General features: G+C 43.4%; 1 protein-coding gene across 2 annotated transcripts in view; it reads left to right on the top strand.

The window, feature by feature from the left end:
- Positions 1-7,575: 7,575 nt before the first annotated feature.
- The window catches only part of ZNF407 (zinc finger protein 407), a 353,237-nt gene continuing 346,181 nt past the window's right edge, over positions 7,576-14,631 (top strand). For both annotated transcript variants that reach the window (XM_042798036.1, XM_042798037.1), the window contains exon 1: positions 7,576-8,068. The gene's annotated coding sequence lies outside the window, so the exon portion shown is untranslated. The remainder of the gene's footprint in view (positions 8,069-14,631) is intronic.

Raw genomic sequence — 14,631 nt, forward strand, 5'->3', positions numbered from 1 at the left:
GAGACAGTTCCTAGTTACTTTATCTACTCTCACACACTTTTAAAAATTGCAAATACTATCTGAAAGCATGCTTGCATTTTGTTCTATAATTCCTCCCAGGTTCGTGTGAAACTTGCCACGTTCACTTACTCCTCGAGGCAGGAACAACAGCTGTGTTTCTCTGCGGACCTAAATTAAATAGATGTGTAAAAGTGCTTGCAAAACATAACTAGGAATTGAATTTGCTAAGAAACTTTACCCTTGGGAAGGGAAAAAAAAAACAACAAAACCTTGCTTAAGCTTCAAAGTACTCACTGCACAAGTTGCATTCTGACAGCAAAGAAAAATGACCATGTTCCTCTAACACGACTTGGATGTGTCTGACAGGTGGATAAGATGCTGACTTACTGAAGATGAAAAATAAGAATTAAATCTGTATTTCATGTAGCATGACTTGTTTTGTAAGTTCTTTTCTGATCTGATATCACACTAAATCTTAAAGTTAATGTATTGATGCATAATGTACCAGTCTTGATATTTATATTTGAGATATTTATCTTTCACAAACTTACTTTGTGGGTTTGTGAGAGATTAATTACACAGTGGCAGAGCTGTAAATACTGGCAAGCTGGACATCTTCACACATAACAGATAATACAGGGTAATAAATGAATCTATTTCATTTTACTGCAGTGAGTTACCTTTTTATTAAAAAAAAACATAGTACAACGAAAACAAATCCTTGGAGGTTTGGCATTGTCAGCCTCCAGACAGACTTGTATATAGCCATAGTTAAAAGAAACCAGACATTGTGTATGTATGTGTGAAAAATATTGACACTGCTACCTGTCTCAAAATCATTTCAGTGATCTCTTGCTGTGAAATAACATGAAGTGCCAGCCAACTGCATATTCCACATCCTTTAGATGCAGTTACAATTTTTTTTTTTAATCTGTAAGAAAAAATCAAAGATCATGCTAGCCATGTCTTTTTATTTGTGGAACTGAAGGGGATATTTTTTTGTTTCTTTTCTGAATTTGGAATTGGAATGTAATCTCTGTAATAAAAACTGGAAAACATTCAACATGACATGCTCCTGACATGCAGCCTTCTGGTGTGAAGAAACAGGTGGTGGCAGAGCCCTCATGAATTTCATGTCAGTTTGTATCACTCTTCTTTTACACTTAGAAACTCAAAAATTAGTACTGTTTTACTCTTTTCCTGTGCATTACTGGGTTCCTGACAAGACAGTAAATTCTGTACGCAGGGTTAACATTGCAGTTTTAATTCTAAGTTCAGGAAAAAAGAAAGAAAAATTTGGCAGCAACCCTGACATTCCAGTGACTGCTTCAAATGATACAGTTTCATTTAATCACAGTGGGAGGACCAATAAGATCTGGCAAGTATGTCCTTTCTCATGACATTTTTGGGGGGTTCTGGACACTAAAAGTTAGTTATATAGTTCGCTTTTTATTGAAAAGCAGTGGAATGAAAGAAAATACATTTTACACAAACAAACAAACAAAATCATGATGAAGAAATGTTTTGCCAGCTTCATAACTGGTGAACAAATTAACAATGAGAGTCTGTGGTCCCTCTGCCAAGTCACCACTATAATGTGCACACAGAAGCGTGGTGGCCCAGGAGAAATAAATTAATCTTTACCCACAGTTCTCTCTAGGTGATGGTCTATCTTAAAATGGGATTTTCTGAATGGAACAGCCTGAAGACTTAAAAAGACAGTGTCCATGGGTCAAAAATCCAGTTGTCTGATTCAAGTAGCCTCAGTATTTGGCAGTAAGGAAAAAAAATTATTTGATTTACTGGTACACTCATACTGATGTTTATATCTAGAAAGCCGTACCCACAGAAACATAAATGATGTCACTTGTTTATATGTTTTGTATTGTGTACACAAAACATTTTAATTGTTTGTGCTTATATACAGTTGCTTTACATAACCATTTATTACTATTTATTTTTGTGATATTGACTACTGTGATATTAAGTAGCTAGCTGGTTGTCTACTGTTCTAGACTTTTACATTTTATAATTGTTACACACTTCCCTTACCGCTTCTCAGCTGTACTGCCAATTGTCTTTAGAGGAACATAACTCAAGATTATTCAGTTTCTGATTTAAAGATCATGTCTAACTTCTCAAGTGCCTCTGTGAAGACACCCCTCTGCACACGTAGACATCCATGGCTCCCATGCTTCTGTGTTGCAGGCTTCAGGGATCTGTTGTGCGGCCATTTGCAGGATCAGCACTTTAAAGATAAATACACTCTGGTGGTAACTTCTTAAGCTGGCAGTCCAAGCTTCATAACACCAGATCATAATTTTGCTAGAAAAAAAATGACCTTGAAAAGTCCACGTAAGTATTGCCTTTGATTTGCAATAGGAAAGGGGGTTTTTTAGCTACAATTATGTCTTCAGTTATCCAAATATAAAAGCAGAAAGGTTGAATGTTAGGTCTGTAGAAATTCAGTTTCAGTACTCCTATGGCACATGTTGTATTCCTTGCATTTCAAAAACGGGCTGCCATGATCCACTGAGGTGGAACAAGTCCAGTTGTTCCATTTCTTCAAGAGCTGAATAGAAAGCCTGTAATGTCACTGGCAACAGCAGGCCCTGATGATGCATCTGGTGGTCCAAACAAAAGGATCTGCAGGCACTGTTACTTTCTTTTGTTAGCATTTGTGACTCTAAGTATTAGCCTTAGGATAAGGGGGGGAACTTCAAGAATGATCTAATTGCAGGTCACCGAGAGATGTTAAATGGACATGTCCCACAATATACCCTGCAGTAGTTCACTTGTTGCCAGGCTGTAAAGTCCAAACGTGGATACAGGCAGACTGTGGCATGAAGTGTTGACAGCCTTGGCCAAGTCAAGTCCACTGCTGCCCCACCATGCACAAATCCAGTCATTTTATCACAGAAGGTAATCAGCTGGGCTCTCACTTCCAGGAGTGTGGCTGTGGCGCCTTTGTGTTCGGGATCCCCAGCTGGGAGCAGGCGGGTGTCGGTCGGCGGGAGGTGAGCAGCTGTATTGTACGTTACCCGCTGATCCTGCTGTCAGCGTGTTCTGTTACTGTTATTAAACTGTTTTTATCTCAACCCGCGAGTCTCCCTTTGCCCCTCCGATTCCCTCCCCGTTCCCAAGTGGGGGCGAGGGTGGGTGAGCGGCTGCAGGGCATTTAGCTGCTGACCAGGCTCAAACCACGACAGGTTCTCTACAACAGAAAAATGTAACGAAAGGTACCTAGCAGAAGGTGAGCATTTTATTTATGTGCAAACGGGTAACTGTTTGTACTTCAAACAAGTCACTTGGCACAACTGGGCTGCCAACCCAGAGTAGAATGTGAAGTGAGTTAAGAAGGAGCAACTCGTAACGAAAGGGCGAGCGCTGGTGCCGCGGGCAGCACAACCTCGCTGGCACGGCCCTGCACGAGGGTGCAGTCAGGCCCCGACGCGGCTGCACCTCCTCCTCCGGTGCCCAGGGCTAGCGTGGCCGCGAGGCCGCGGGCCAGGCTGAGCGGAGGCGTGAGGCTGGCTCTCGATCCCCTTCGGCACGGGGGGCGGTGGGGACCAAAACGGCGGCCGGGTTCCCTCCCCGGCGCCCCCAGGGACAGCCCCGCCGCCGCTCCCCACAAACCCACCGCAGCCTCGCCTCAGCCAGCCCCAGCTGCGGCAGGAGGCTGGCAGCTGCCCGGCCCCGTGGGCAACCTGCCGCGCCAGCCAGGAAGCCACCCGTGTTTTTGCCCAGGTCGCCTTTCTGCGGAGGCTGTGCCCCGAACCGGCTCTGCCACGGATCCCACCCGCGCTCTGCCAGCAGCCAGCGAGGGAGCGGGACCAGACGGCTATGGCGAACTGAGTCAGGTTGAACTGCGTGCAGCAGCAGCCCAGTCAAACTGGAATGCTGCATTTTGCTCCCTAAATCACAAACCTGCACGCTTCCAGCGGTCACTGCCCAAGCTCTTTAAAAAGATCTAAGCATAGTGTTCTATTTTTCAAGGCCTGTCTGTGATTTTTTTTTTTTTTTTTTTGGTGCAACATAGCAGTACATGATTCAGACTAGGCTGCCTTTCAGTTTGATTATCTAAAAATGCATACATTTATCTCATTAACTTATTAGACTGTTCGCTTAACAGAACCAGGACAGAACAGTGAGGTCCTTTTGTTCAGTCAGCAATATACATGAAATAAGATTCCACCCAGTAATTCATGCACTGAATAAAAAAAAAAAAAAAAAAAAAGCCACACAAAAAACATTGAAACATTTAGTCCCACTTTTCAACTGAAAAAAAAGCCACCATTTGCTAAGGCTGTTCAAAGGTTAATTGTCTTTTCTATTGGGAAAAAAAATATTTTGCATTAAAAAAGGGAAGATATGCATGTGTATATATGCACAGGTAATTGACATTAAAATGTTCCTGGTGTTTGCACCTAATTATTCTGTTTGATGTTTTGTTATGGGTGTAATTGCATTGTCAGAATAAAGATACACGCAGATTTTCTTCAAAAACTTGGTACTCTGGAAAAAAATAATAGTGGTTAAGGAACTCCATTAGGGACAGAACTGTTGACTACTTGACTACCCTCTAGACACTGTGAAGTGTCTCTTGGAGGGCCAGAGACATTACCTACATGTCCATCATCACGTCATGGGGTTATTTTTCTGAACATATTTGATGTGCAAGAAAACCTGTAATTCAGAGTTGGTAAGTATGATTGTGACTGCCTTTATCCTGCTAAATGACTGATTTCTGGTAATAATAATCACAAAGCTCTGTGTGTTTCCTGTATAAGAACAAACACGGAATATTAAATAAGCAAGGTAGACAGACTTTTAAGTTACACAGCTAAAAAAATGGCTGGTACTACTCTTTAAAAAATGAGCAACATTTTTAGTGAAATCAGTATTTTGGTGTGGAAGAAATATAGCAATTGCAGAATCATTCCTAATGTTATATGCTTTTAGAAAATAAGTAGTTCTATGTTTACAATCCATTTGTAAACTATTAAGTAAATAATGCTTTACTGATTATTATGTAGAGTTTACATTTTAATATATTTAATCAGTATAAATATTTCAGAACAATGAACAACCATTTAAATTCTCAGCATGAATTTAAAATTATTTACATACCTAAGCCAGAACATTGAATGTAGGTACATCTGTAAGCATTTAATAAATAGAGCTTCAAATTACAAAAAAAAAAAATAATTGTTACAGATATATTTTTTCTTTTATTAATAATTATTCTGATTTAATTGTTGCTTCTACTGTACCAATGGCTCCCTCTTCAGGCTATTTCTCAAAAAATGCTGCTTCTTTTCATTATCTGTTAGAAATATTTCAATTTACAAAACTCCAGCTCTCATGACCATGCCTTCTACCGCAGTAAATTCCCCCTCAGTAAGCAGATGATGAAAGAACTGATGGACCAGGGATGTTGACCTGGATACTACAAATATTTAAATACAGGTGTTACTTGTCACTTTTGACCTACAAAAATTCTTAGGCATATAAAATGAATTTGTAAACAGCAGAGAAACTGATCTTGAGGGACTTCAAACGCTTGTTTTACCTATTACCCCATGCTGAAAAATATCAAGAACAATTAGACTGTTATCAAGCCTGTTCTTAATCAGATCTTTCTTAAAATTGCCAATAGTTTCCATACTCTCTCAATAACCTATGACAGTTCTTAAATGTCCTCATTAGGGTAAATATATGTATAACCAAATGTATCTTCACTAAAAATTAACGGGCCTTCTTCTTGTAGATTTGTAATTATGCAGAGGACAATTAAAATATGTATTATAATCTTGAGGTACTGGACAAAGAGATAACCTCCTGCTACCAATGTTCTGTGTGATATTTTATCTACTGATACTCATATGTTTTAAACTTTGTTCATTCATTTAAATCTTTACCAAGGCCCTGGTCATTCACGTGGGTTCTCCATTTTCATCTGATGAATGGCTTAGGCTGTAGTGACTGCTCATCCTCAAACCATTCTTACAGTCTTCACAACCCACTCCAGAACTGGCAATGCTGTGTCATAAGGCTGACAGATTAGGCAGTGCCTAATTGGCTAAATGGAACAGTAAATTGTTAGGACTAACTAGAATGCCTGACTGTGCCATATATACACTGTATGACTGGAAGAAGTCAGTGAAACTCCAAATATATTCACAGTGGGGTGTTCTCTCCTCCTGACACCCCCCCACGATGGTCCTGAAGAATGCTAAATGCTGTTTAACTGATACACCTTGGCCTACTAAAAGATATTGTGCAATCGTAATATAAATGGTCATCCTGTATTTTTAAAATCATTACCAACTGGAAAAAGCAACTGCAGCCCACTACAGATGTCAAATGATTCTTTAGACCACCCTTCTTTCATTTTATTAATTGCACGACTCTAGCTTTAAAAAAGGGGGAAAATATAAAGTGTTTCAATATTATGATTTCTTCAACAGCTTACGAACTACTAAGATCTTTTACAAATTCCCCCCCTCTCTCCCTTGTTCAGCTGTTTCCTTTCTGAACTGCATCTTCTGGTAACACTGACAGAAATGCAGCCAACTGCTTGGAGAGTTCGTATCACCTTCAGATAACAGCGTTAGCGAATGACTGCTGTGCACTGTCTCATCCAATCCGTCCTTTCTCACACCTTCAAACCGCCCTTTCCCCACGGACGAGAGCCGATTCTCACTGCACTGCCCGCGCCAACTGAGACTGTAAACCACCAGTTTATTTCACGCACACCCCTGCGCTGTACAAGCTCGTAATCGCGCAACCCAGCACCAGGAGCTGCCGTAGCAGAGGCCACATGCACATGAGGCTTTGCAAAGTGCAAGTGACGGGGCAGTTTTGAGCACTTCAAATGTGGCCTCTGCCGCCTCCTGCCAGCACCGCCTGCCTTTGCTGGCCCGAGACCCGGGGCTGTGACTGCACCGGCACCCACACCCTCAGCCAGGAGGGTCAGTGCCAACCCTGGACAACCCCTCGGGGCTCCTTGTTAGCGGTTGCAATCGGGAGCAAAACTTATCTACACAAAGCAGGTAAGAAGGCACTCCTTTATTCCAGCGCGGGGGAACATGGGGGGGATAGCTCCACCAAAAACTTGTTCACCGACAGGTACAAAGCACAACATGTTTATACACTTTTTCAGTAGTCATGGTTACTTAAGATCAACAAAATCCATAGTTTAATTTGACCTTATTAATGATTGACTTTACCTATATTCCTGTTCTACAGAAATCATTGGTCAGCTTTACTGATTAATTTTAATAGAATGAGGGGAGGGTAATGATTAGCATATTCATGTTATTTTCTGGAAATCATTATCATATGTGAATGTATCTACTGCATGTATGGTTATGTTGGACAGGGGTTCTCTGGTGGTCGTCAACAGTCTTGCTCACTGTGTGTGATAACTGAACTCCATCCTTGCCCATGCTCATTTCATCCTTTGGCTGATCTTCCAAACCAAACCCAGTATCTTCTGGTACCTATTGTTTTGACTCTAGGTCCATAACCGGTACCCACTGTTTTAATTCAGAGTCCATAACGATTCTTATAGTGTTCAAGGCATACACCATCCTAGCTACCTACTCCTAAGGGCCTTAGGGTGCTTTATATTCTCCTAACTGCTATAGCTCCATTTTAAAATCAAAATAATATTATAGGATTCAAGCTATTTTATTAGGGTAACTGCAACACTTCCTTCCCTCGGCACCACGGCGGCTGCACCCCGGGCCCTTCCCGGCGAGGAAACCGCGGGGATGGGGGAGCAGCAGGGCGCCGCCGCCAGGCCCGAGCAGGGGAAGATGGCGGCGCGCGCGCGCCGGCTCCTCGCGGTGGCCGTTGGGCGCTGCCCCTCGCGGCGGCGGCGGCACGCGACGCCGGGCGCTCGGACAGCACCTCGCCGGTTCCCGCCCCGGGGCCGCGTCACGTGAGCGGGCCTCGCCCGCCTCCCGCCCCGCGCCGGGCGTGACGCAGAACGGCGAAATCTACGGCGCGCCACTGGTGACCAAGATCATCACAAGCGGAGGCGGACGGGTCCCCCCGCGCGGTAAGCGCTGCCGGACGGGACGCGGCCGCTTCGCCCCGCCGCTCCGCGCTGCCGCTTCGGACCATCGCGGGGTTGGCGGGTGGGGCCGCGGGGCCGCGGCTGCCCGGCGCCCGGGACCGCGTCTCCTCTCGGGCTTTTTGGGCCTCTGTGCTACCGTCGTTTTTTTTTTTTTTTTTTTTTTTTTTTCTTTCGGTCCTGGTGGGCGGGCGGCCAGCGGCGCTCCGCCGGGCCAATCCCGTCCCTCGTCCCTCCCCCGCTGCACGCTGAGTGGCTGGGGCGCCGAGGGCGGGAAGAAAGCCCTGCGCGCTCATTGGCTGCCTCAGCCGGCCCGGGCCGCGGCACTTCCCGTCCGCTCTGCCGCGGGCGGGGGGGGGGGGAGCGGGGAGAGCGGCGGGGGGGCGCGTGTGCGAGCCGCGAGAAGCGGGGAGCGCGTGCTTCGCGGCTCCGGCTGGCGCACGCGGTGGGGGCACCTTCCCCTTTCCGCCTCCCCCCACCCCTTCCCCGCAGTAGTGGGGCTTGCCGGGGCCGCTGCGCATGCGCGGCGGGGCGGGGCCGTGGCCGCCCGCGGCTCCTTCCCCCCCCCCCGGCGTGGGGCGCGGAGGGGACACCGGCGGCGGGAGGGGAGGTGCTGGCCTTGCCCCTCCTCCCTCCTTTCCCCCCCCCCCAGTTGTCGCCCCTGCACCGCCGCGCCCACGCGTGTGCGTGACCGCTGCCTGTGCAGCGCAGGCGCGCCGCGGCGTGGGGCGGACCCTGAGCCGTGGCCGTGGCTCGGCCTCCCCCCGCGCGGCCAGGGAGGCGTGACTTGTGGCGTGGTTCGGCTCGACCTGGAGTGCTTTTTGCCGCTCAAACCCCGCGTTTTCTTACTCTCCCTTCCTTCCGCGAAGGGCGTTGTAGCGCAGGTGGGGGTGAGCTGGGGAAGGTGTGCGGATGGCAGGCAGTGACAGCGCATGCGGCGGCAGGAGCTCTGTAAGCAGTTCTGAAAAGTGGTAAAAAAACAGTTGTGGCCGTTTCCCCCTTACTCTGTTTAAATCACCGAACAGACCAGTCTCTGAGTCACGGTCGCCTTCTGTGCTCTCACGGTCTTGTGATTTTCAGCATGGTTTTGTCGTGTTTACGGAGGTAGGGGACTTTGAGGAGACCTGCCTGATCGCACAAAGGAAAGCAAGTTCCCATAAATAGCGTAGTCAGTTTTAACTTTATTTCTAAAGGGGTATGAATCTTCAGTAGAAAAGGACATTAAACCAAAACTAGCTGTTTCATTTGGCCTTTGAGGGATCAACTGTGGTTATCAACTTGTTTAACTTGATGTTATGACAGGTTTCCAGTTGCTCCTTCAAGTAATTGGTGTGGCCTGTGAACAATGTTTGTCTTAAATATGCTGTTAGTTATGGGCTAAGAAAAGGAAAAAGCATTTAGTTTGTGACCTGTATGCTGTAGCTGTTGGCAATCTCAGAATTCACGTGGTTACAGTTATAATCCTTGTTTTCTTGTACCCTTTATTCTTTGTGTAGTTGTCCTGATGCAGACTTGTAAGACCTTGGGTTTGTTATGCATTCACGTTCATCTTATATCATACTCAGCATGATGGTAACACCTAGGGAGTAGTAAATAATGGGAATCCAAAAGTGCAAGGGTAACAGTGGCAGGAGTGATTTGCTGATGGTGCAAAATCATAATAGACTAACGTATAATTTAAAAATCGGTTGTAATTCGTTGTGATTCTTACCTTAATAATGTAAAGGTGTGGCCTGTGAAGACTATAAATTTTAATTTTCCATTCCTATATCAGAACACAAGTAATCAAGATGTTTGCATGAGGCTGGAGCTTTGGATGTTGGGATCTATATTTTTCCCAGGTCACACCTCTTCATGAAAGATGAAGACAATTACAGGCTTCAGTTTGGTCTCTCCTGCAATCTCCTAGACTATTCACAGCAAGTTACATTTATCACAGAAGTAACATTACAGTCATTCCGCCCTTATTTCATAAATTATTTCAGCATGGACATATAATCAGATTGTAGCTTTTATATATAAAATATGGAGCCTGGCAGTAATTGTATAATCCATACATTTTAAAAAAAGTCAAATGCACTGATGTGACAGCATGATGATGGACTGTGACTTTTTCAGTATGTTCAAACATGTCAGTTTTATTAGTATTTTGGGAAATGTAATTCAAACGACCTGAGTTAAATCCTTTACTATCATTCTTCTGTAGGAACTTTTGTATAGTAACAGCATCAAAGATTTCTAATTTATTTGCATGGAAGTTTTCTTTGTTAAAAACTTATTAAAAACTTGAGCTGTGTTGTCTCCTTTTATAGAAAAGCATTACTTGGAGAAAGAATGTGTGTGAAGCAGATGTCAGTCACCATATTCCATTAAACCCAATCTTTTGTAATGAAGAACAGCATTTTTGTGTTAGTGTGTGCAACATAAAGAAAAACATAGCTCTGCTTTCCCTATTTTTTTTTTTTTTTTAATCTTTTGGACATACACAGATTTGTGGTTTTGTGCATGAGCTAAAATTTACAGAGAGACTGGTATAAGAAATGTGCTTGAACTGGAACTGTTGAGCTGCTCCTACATTTGAATTTCCTAAGATGGTTTAGAATTTAAATGGTCTCTTTCTTGGGGAAACAAAAAGGCTGCACTGGATGGATGACTGCATCACTCAAATAAAAACATTGGTTTAAGATATGTCTGGTTTAGTCATTCATTAATTCATAATTAATGTCACAGTATTATGGTGCATGTTAAAATTACTATGCTCACTTTCTAGACTGCACATCCTGGGTTACAGGTTATACACATCACCAAAAATAGGGCTTTGGGGGGAAGACAAGATGACGTGAGTCAATAGAGTGGCTGCTGTTCTTCCAGTGACTCTTTTTTAAATTTTTTCAAGGGTCATGGTGGTGGGGAAGGAAAGCTGCTCTGTTGTTCACAAAGCTAGCCACGAGGCTTTTAGTTCTGTGCTTTGTATTATAGGAGGAGTCAAACAGAAATAGTACTTTCATTTTGAGAGATTAATAGTCAGCAGCTGGCCAGAGGAGCACTTTTGGTTATTATCGTACCCCAGAAAGGTGTTGTTTTGTGTTGGGCTAGCATTGCTAGCTCGAGGTAGCACAGCTGCCTGGTGGTGCCTGAGGTGGGGCTGCACTGGGCGCCTGGCCCGCAGCAGCACAGGTGTGGAAGTGCCACTTCCCCCAGGAAACGACTTGGGTGGAATGAGCACAACAAACAGTGGCAGTTGTTGGTGGACACAAGTGTGTGTAGGAAATGATCAGTATGCCTCACTGGTGATGGGTAGTGCTAATAAGGGCCATAGCATTAACTGTGGACCTCTTTGAGAGAATGAATTAGGAGTAGGGCAGCACAGGAGATGGCATTGCAAACCACTTAAGTGTTGCCTGGCCCAGGGTGTCAAAGTTCACATGAGATCTCTCTGATAATGCCAGGGTGGTTTAATCTTTGGTCTGTCTGCCTTTGCAGTGGACATTCTTACAGCATTACACAAGAGTGTATGAAAGTTTAAATGAAATATACCTACGCCTACTTTTCTTCCAAACTGGATGCTTTACTTTTGTCATTTTGGCCTGTGCTGAGACATAAGCTCAGAGTGTTTATTAGCCTGTGTGCATAAAACCAGTGAAGAAGCAAAAAATGTAGACATTGTTCTTGTAATCTTTAATTTCTCACCTGCAGAAATTTCAAAGACATCTTTTGCTTTGCACAAAGTTGTATGTTTAAAACAGGGGAACTGTACCTGCCTTGTTGTTCTGCAACTGTGAATTCTGGTGATCCCATTTCTGTCATCTGACAGTGAAGGGTCTGTACTTAAAGAGTCTATAGCCCATTCCAGGTGTTCATGTTAAATATACCTGGAAGTCTTATTTTACTTAATTTCAGTTCTTCAGCATGTGAAGATGAAAGAAGGTTGTGTCCCAAACATATTAAATGGCAGCAATATATAGCTTTAGAGCAAAAGGAAGTCCAGTTACCTTTTTTCTTCAATATCAAAACTGCAGTAAGTGCTAGCCAGTTCACATGCTTCTTTACAAAGAAATAGCCCAACTACCATTTAGAAACATTCAGTAATGATGTTCCAAAAGTAAAATGCTTGTCTACATGACTCATGACTGCTTTCCAGTCCTGCATTAGCAGAGTTGTTGACTGCTGATTTTTTGCTTTGTTTTGTTTTGGTTGTTCTACAGCAGTCTGACCTTTTTTTCTGAGTGGTCTGGGCTACCACTGAACTACTGTCTGTAACAGTATAGGTTATATTTAACTGGGCTGGGAAGCTGTGAATGTTCTTAGTTTCCTTTGGTCCTTAGTGGTGCAGGCATAAATTTGAATTGCCTCTGCCCTTCTGAGTCTAAAAATACAAGATAGTTACATGTGTGTGTGGCATACAAAATGGCCAAGGAGGAAGCACACAGAGCAGTTAGGGTATGCTCTATTTCAGTGTCTAGATCTGGATGTATATATTTCTATAGATTACTGTTTTGCTACCAACATATATATATAGATGCTTTCCTATCTGGTATTTCTTTGTCTCATTGTAGTTAAAGTTTATTGCTGTCCCGAGCTCCATCTTTGGTATTTCAAAAGTCTCTCTCAAAATACAGGTACAAAGATTTAAGAAATACATACAAATGTTGAAATTCACTGCAATTACAAGGTGTAACAAAATTAATCCAAATAGAAATACTAAGTCATCAATTTATGTAAGAAATCATTGTTTCATGTGATATTTTTATCATGGAATCTGTACAGTCATATAGTATACAAATATTTCTGTAGGAAACATTCCAGCCGGAAGTTTGAAGAGTGTAGAGATCCTGAAAAGAGTTCTAATTCAAGCAAAGACAGAAATGAACTGTTCTGGTGCCATTTGGGTGGCCTTGAGCTCTGGTATGACTTTATACTTGTGTACATGTGAGTTCTCTCTTACAGCAGGCTTTCAAGCTTGGGCTTGCTCTGGAAGAGCCTGTGGCCTGTGCCCATTTCTATTTGTTGGCTTAGTGGTTGGGTTTGTTTGCTTTTGGTATGTTAATAGAACATGTTTGCTATAAATGTATGAGATAGTCCACCCAGAGTTGGTTTAAAGACACACCTTAGCAGGAGGAGGCTTGCTTACTCTACCTGTACCAGTGGTATGTAGCATGTTGGCACCACCGACTTCTGTGGTCAAGGGAAGAACGTGAACAGGAGTGACCTCGTGGTCTCGGTTCATGTGAGGGAGCATCAGACTCGCTGCTCATGTGCTGCCTGGGGGCTTTTGTGCCTCTGGGAAGCACCACACTGGCTGTACGGTGTGCGTGCTGCAGCCGAGTCGCGTGCCAGCGGTGTGCCCAGAGCTTGCTGGAAATGCTGGGTTTCCTGCTCGTGTTCTGCACCCATGTAGGAAGTCCCATGTGGCCGAAAAGCCTCAGATTTCCTGGTGCGTGGGGTGCGAGCAGTAAGCTCAAGGCTTCTGAGGAGCATGTCTTGATGTTCATGTGATGCCCAGCATATGTGCCCGTCTTTCTCCCCAAGAACCATGGCGTAGAAATATGGCACTTTTGCACTTTGCAGTCCCATGTGGCTTGTTAACAAGAAAGAAATGCCTGTTGCGTGCTTGTCTTCCACCGAATGTATAAGTGAAATCATATGTTATATATAAGATGGATTGTTCCAGATATTTGGGAAAAGGGTAGCAAACTCCAGAAATTCAGTAATGGCAACCTGTTGCTCTCTCCTAGTTCCTTGCTGTGTAACGCACCTTCGCAGGTGTGTAATGACATTGGATTTGGGACACTGGATATGCAGTAAAGACAGCACTGATCTTGTGTTTTGTTATTTGTGTGATTTGTTACTTTTATCTTCTTCACTTCCCGTTTTCAGTGCCAGTGAAGTAAAAGCTGTTTCTTTTCATGCTCCCCATGTGAGGCAAACCTAGATTTATCTTACTTTTTAAAGGGAAAGGAGTTCTTGCCTTACGTCATATAAATTGATGATAGGATATACATTTTTGAAAAGTCAAAATGGAAAAATAAAAAAATCTAAAAGCATCCATAAGGTGCAGCTTGTTTGTTTGTTTTGGCAGCTCCAGAATAAAGTGCAATGAATACTAAAGACAGCTACTTTAGCATGTGTATCCTTTACTGGGCACAGCCTGATTGTCGTGAGTCAGAGCTAATTTTTTTTGGACTGGATCTGGTGCTAGCATAATATTGAAGTTCAAAGATACACTACATAAAAATGTTTTCTGGATGTTGTCTTCAAAGTCTGCCAACTTATTTTCTATTGTTTTGAGTTTTATTGGTACAACAATGGACTGTTTTGAATTGCATTTTTTTTTTTTTTCCTCCTGTTGTTCGCATTTTCATTTTAAATTATTTACAAGTCTGAGGCTTGGAGATGAGAGCTTAATGAATGCTTTTAAAAATAAAACCTTCTTCTTCAAGCATGTTATGCTTCATGTTTTGAATTTATAACTCAAGCCTTAATGAACAGTTTCATAATTACTCTCATTGTAGAATTTATGAGCTGTCCTATTTACAAGTTTTACCTAT

This window comes from Tyto alba, unplaced genomic scaffold (assembly GCF_018691265.1).
Source record: "Tyto alba isolate M040663 unplaced genomic scaffold, T.alba_DEE_v4.0 Super-Scaffold_27, whole genome shotgun sequence".
Classification (NCBI taxonomy): domain Eukaryota; kingdom Metazoa; phylum Chordata; class Aves; order Strigiformes; family Tytonidae; genus Tyto; species Tyto alba.